At 42.4% G+C, this 5,599-nt stretch overlaps 1 pseudogene; it reads left to right on the plus strand.

Annotated features, from left to right (window-relative positions):
- The first annotated feature begins 4,960 nt into the window (after positions 1-4,960).
- On the plus strand, positions 4,961-5,362 carry LOC142431066 (DET1- and DDB1-associated protein 1-like; annotated as a pseudogene).
- Positions 5,363-5,599: the final 237 nt, after the last annotated feature.

Genomic DNA, 5,599 nt, shown 5'->3' on the forward strand with positions numbered 1-5,599 from the left:
ACTGCCCAGGTGTCCCCATTCACTAAACAGGTATGATTATACACAAGTCACCGTGAAGTTGGATGGCCTGAGATTACCCAGTTACAATTTTAAGAAGAAAAAGATGATGATGAAAAGAGAGATAAACAATGGATATGTATGATGGTTTCCTGGGAAGAATGTCTTTGTTTGCAGATGTCCAGGGAAAGGTGCAGCTGATAGAGTCTGGGGAAGGCTTGAGACAGAAGAAGGCATATCTCAGACTCTCTTGACCTGCCTCTGCATTCAGCACCAGCAAGTATGGCATGGACTACATCGTCCAGTGCCAAGGAAGGGCCTGCAGTTCATCTCAGTTACTGGTATTGTTAGTACTAAATCCTACATACACTCGATGAATGGCTGAATTGCAGTCCCCAGAGACAATGGCAAGGACATTCCCCATATTCAAATGGTCAGGCTCAAAGTTAAGGACACAGCCTTGGATCACAGGAACAGACACAGTAAAGGGAATCATTCAATATGCACACCTTCCTACAGGGAGATAGTGGGCTTCAGTGTGTGCTCAGGACTCCCAGCCCCAGGGCTCAGTTCCAGCAGACGGATCAGAGAGGAGTTAAAAGCTGGCTTTCTGTCAGTGACTGGGGCTTCAACACTATCTTACTATTTTCCTTGAGGACAACCCTGGAAGTGTGAGTTTTTATCAAACAGTGAATTTGAAACATTTCATTGCAATATGAGTAATCCTTCTTCTATTTCCAAAGAGCAGAAGGCCACACATGGAGGCACATCATGCAGCGGGAACAAAGCAAAGCTGAAGGATCTGTCAGCCCTGATGCAAATCTGGCCCCAGTAACTGGTATTGGGAGGAGAGGATATAGGATGGTGAACATTTCCCTAAAATTTGCTGAGTCCTGGATAGACCAGCAATAGCACAATTGTATCCTCAAGTCACAACTGCTCATCACAGTTGTCAGGTGGGTCTCCAAAACTAGGTCCTGCTGCCATCCTCAGCCGCTGTGAGTCTGGACAGAAGAGGTGATGGGCTTCTGAGGACACATTAGGGAGTCCTGGAGTAGTGTGCTCCAGTGCTTGAAGCAAAGACAGGTGTTTTTCTCCATTAAAACTCTTGTCTACAGTTTCCCTTGTAGTATTGATTGTATAGTACCCCAAAGTATTTATAAGGTATCAGATCTTGCAGACCAGTGGTTGTCCACTGTGCGTGCTAATTCTCCAACCCTTTAATACAGTTCCTGATGTTGGGGTGACACAACCAACCATAAAATTATTTTTGTTGTTACTTCCTAACTGTAATTTTGCTACTGTTATGAATCAAGTGACCCCTGTGAAAGGGTAATTCAATGCCCAAAGGGGTCGAGACCCACAGGTTGAGAACCACTGTTGTAGACCATACTAATCTAAAATTTCTATTTAATAATTTTTATTTAAATATAAATGAAAATCAACAATTTTTAATATAACTTTCACTTTACCTCATGACTTTCAGGAGACACTCAGGAACCAAGATGGAAGGATTCTCAGTCCAAAGGAGAGATCCAGGTTCTAGAATGAGGTCCAGGCCCTCAGCCCTGTATGCATTCCTAGCTTACAGCCAAGACAGCATGCCAGACTTAAGACAAAGCCATCTTGGAAGAAAAGACTCCATTCATCTGTTGAGCTTTTCAATCAGGCACTAGATAAGATTTGGAATGGGATCTTCTCCATGCCATCTCTTAGTCATAGAGTCAGAGAAACAAACAAAAAAATAACAAAGTAGTTAGAATTTTAACCTGCACATTTTTATTCTTGTCTACCGATTAACAGAACACAACATCAGCAAATTGGATTGTATTTTCCTTGGAATCATATTTTCTACCATCATTCCACATTTAAGAATATTGGGAGGGTTAGTACACCTTGAGTATGACTGACCAAATCTAACTCCAAGCATCATTTTAAAACTATTGTATGTAGGTTCACAGTGAATCAAAACTGACTACCGGTCACCTCACAATTATACAGCATCATGAAAACAATATCTGCTACATTTGAGGCTAGTGTTGCTGTCGCTGTATCAATGCACCTCCCTGAGGACTTTCAGAAGGAACTGTCTCCTCCATGGTCATTTCAGTAAACACATCATATCTTCAGAGTATCAGACTATAGTATGAAGACACTGCCACCCATGACTATGGAAGAAACAGTGAAAACTCACGTCCTAAAAAGTCAGAAACCAAGGACAGAGGGAATGACTCTGACAATTTGTTTGCTGTCCCTTTTTTGTTGTTTTCACTTAGTGGTTAAAGTTTTGTGGGGGGAAAAACAACGTTTCATTTCCTGTGAAATATTTTCAGTTTGGGGCTGTTAATCAGCTCCACAAAATGGGAGGAAGCATTCTCTTTCACTCAAATCATACAATTAGGCCATAAGCGCGGTCACTGAGTCAATTCTAACTCATAGGAGCATTGTAGGGTCTGGATTGTAAATTATTTGGCGGCAGACCCTTTAATCATTCTTCCAAGAAGCTGGAATTCAGGTGGTCAATGCCCCACCCACCATGCACCCAGGGTTTCTATATGCTCATAGCAATTAAACAAAACAAAACTAGTACTGCTTTAGTATCCATGGGGGTGATTTTGATTCACTGTGTCCCATTGTGCCCAGGGCAGAAATGCATTTGTATTTTAAAGGCTGAGACCTTTGGGAACTAATTCACTAAGCCTGACTTCCAAGGCCTTCTGGGTGAATCACCAGCCATTTGGTTCGCATGCAGTCCTTAAGACCTTCTCTGAAGCTTGACTCATATGCCCCCGTTTTAGAATTTTGAAAATGCTGTCCAGGCCTCTGTCATCACTAAAGTATGTAACCTCTTTCCCCTCCACACCCAGTTTTGCCCCTTCACATTGTATTACTACCCAAATATCAATATCCTTCTGTTCTAAGAATGTGCCCTTTGTCCCATATTCCATTCCACCCTACTTCACAAAGTTAAGAAGATTAACGCTTATCTTAGCTTCCATAAACTGCTTTCTGAAAGGGAATGTTGAGTCCCAACCCTTCCCAGCTTATCCACTGAAAGATATGTACTATCCTCAACCCCTCCTGGTTGCCAAACTGGCTGTGGTTTCTGTGCTTCTCTTTCCTGCAGTTCCTCTCTCCCCACATGGTCAAATTATCCATTAGATATAAAGGGAGATAAGGGTCTTCCAGGACAAGGAAATAATATGCTGCAAGGCACTCAACCCTGTGGAAGATACTGACTGACTCACTGTGGCCAAAGGATCAACGTCCACCAAGAACAAGCAGGAGACCACCATATAGCCCATCTCTACCCAGAAGCCAATGTGCCAGGAACAATTTCCAAGACAACAGGACTTCAGAGAAAAAGAAGACAAGTTAGAAACTCTCCACACAAACAGAGCACACTAATATGAAGGGAGATAGGAGAACATTCAAAACACAAGACAGGGCATGACAACAATGAATCCACAGATTGTGATAATAATTCTGAAAACCAATGGACTCAATTCATACATTAAAAGAAAAAGCCTGGAAAACTGGCTCAAAGAACATAATCTATCAAATCTATTGCCTGAAACAGACACATCTTAAGTGCACAGACAAAAATAAACTAAGAATAAAGGGCTGGTGGAATGTATACCAAGATAATGGCAACTTAAAAAAAAGCAGGGGTGGCAATCTTAATCTCAGACAACATGAACCTCAAGGTTCAAACCATTAAAAGAGACAAGGAGGGACACCACACAATGCTCAAAGGCACAGTAAACCAAGAAAGAGTTAGCATATTAAATATATATGCGCCCAACAGTGGAGTGGCAAATTGCGTTAAACAAACTAAAAAGATGAAAAACTAAATCACGGATTCAATAATCAAAGTAGTTGACTTTAACACTCCGCTATCAGAGAAAGACTGATTACTGGGAAAGAAGCTCAGCAAAGAGGCTATAGACCTAAACAATGCAATTAGGCCAAAAAAATGTAATTATGCAACTGGGCCTGATAGACATTTATAGAGTTTTCCATCCAAACGCAAAAAAAAGAAAACATACTTCTCAAGCCCACATGGATCATTTTCAAGAATAGAGCATATGCTGGGACACAAGTAAATCTTGTGTAAATTCAAACACAGATGTTATTTAGACATCTTTCTCATGTCACCATGATATAAAGCTGGAGATTAATAAAAGGACGTCCAGAAAAGCAAGGGCAATCAATTGGAGGATGAAAAACAATCTCCTGCGACATGAATGGGTACAGGCCCAGATTAGAGAGGATATTAGGAAGTTTCTAGAAACGTATGAGTACAAGAATATCAAAACTTATGGGATTCTGCGAAAGCAGTTATGAGAGCTAGATTGATATCATTAAACACATATATGATAAAAAGAAGAGAGACTTATGTCAGGCACATCATCACCAAACCTCCAGCAACTAGAACAGAGTCAGCAGGACAACCCCTCCAATAGCTAAAGAAGAGAAATAATAAAAATCAGGGAAGAGTTAAACCAGTGGGAAGACAAGAGAATGATGTAAAATATATATGCAGCTAAAAGCTGGTTCTATGAAAGGATCGACAGAATTGACAGACCAGTGGCGAATCAGACAAAGGACAGAAAGGAGAAAACATCAATAGCCAGGATGAGGGATGAAACAGGATTAATTACAACAGACCCCAATGAGATTAAAAGGAAAATCACAAAGTACTATGAAGATCTGTATTCTAATGAATTCAGAAATGTGGAAGACATGGATAGCTACTTGGAAAAAGAGTCCCTCCTTAGATTATCTCAGACAGAGGTCAAGAACCTCAACAAACCCATAGCACAAGAAACAGAAAGGGTCATCAAGAAGCTACCAACCAGTTACTGTGAGGTGGCAGCTGAGAAGGCGGCTGTGGTGGCGCATGCAGCGGCAGCGGCAGCAACAGAGGAGACAGCAGAGGCAGCAACAGTGGCTACAGAAGATGGCCGATTTTCTGAAAGGATTTCCCTTCTACAACAAAAGCAATTTTAGCTGATTCCATGCTGACTCTGTGTGCAAAGCCTCGCTCAGCCTCTCCGGAGAGCATGTTGGGCTGCCTAACTTGTGTTCAGAGTGTGGGGACCCAGCTTCTTATCCGACTCTTCTTGGTCTCCCATAGAACAGACGGCCCTCAGTCTACCTGCCCACTCGGGAGTACCAATCTGAACAAATCATTGTGACTGAGAAAACCAATATCCTCCTGCGCTACCTGCACCAGCAATGGGACAAAAAGAACGCTGCCAAGAAGCGAGATCAGGAGCAAGTGGACATGGAGGGCGAGAGCTCAGCTCCCCCCAGCAAGATCGCCTGGACCGACAGCCAGGACATGCACTAGGACACTTAAGACTCTCACTGCCCTCCCCCAAGCCTCCTGTCGTGTCTGCTCTGCATCATGCATCTGCGCCCGCCCCACCTGCCAGTCCACCCCACACCATCCACACTGCGTCCACTCTCCTAGGAGCTGATGTATTTATTTTCCTCGACTTTTTACTTATGCTGTAAAGTGTTCCCACCAATGGTTAAAGAGGACTTCAAACCCTGTAAAAAAAAAAAAAGAAGCTACCAACAAAAACATTCTCTG

This window comes from Tenrec ecaudatus, chromosome 17 (genome assembly GCF_050624435.1).
Source record: "Tenrec ecaudatus isolate mTenEca1 chromosome 17, mTenEca1.hap1, whole genome shotgun sequence".
NCBI classification, from domain to species: Eukaryota; Metazoa; Chordata; class Mammalia; order Afrosoricida; family Tenrecidae; genus Tenrec; species Tenrec ecaudatus.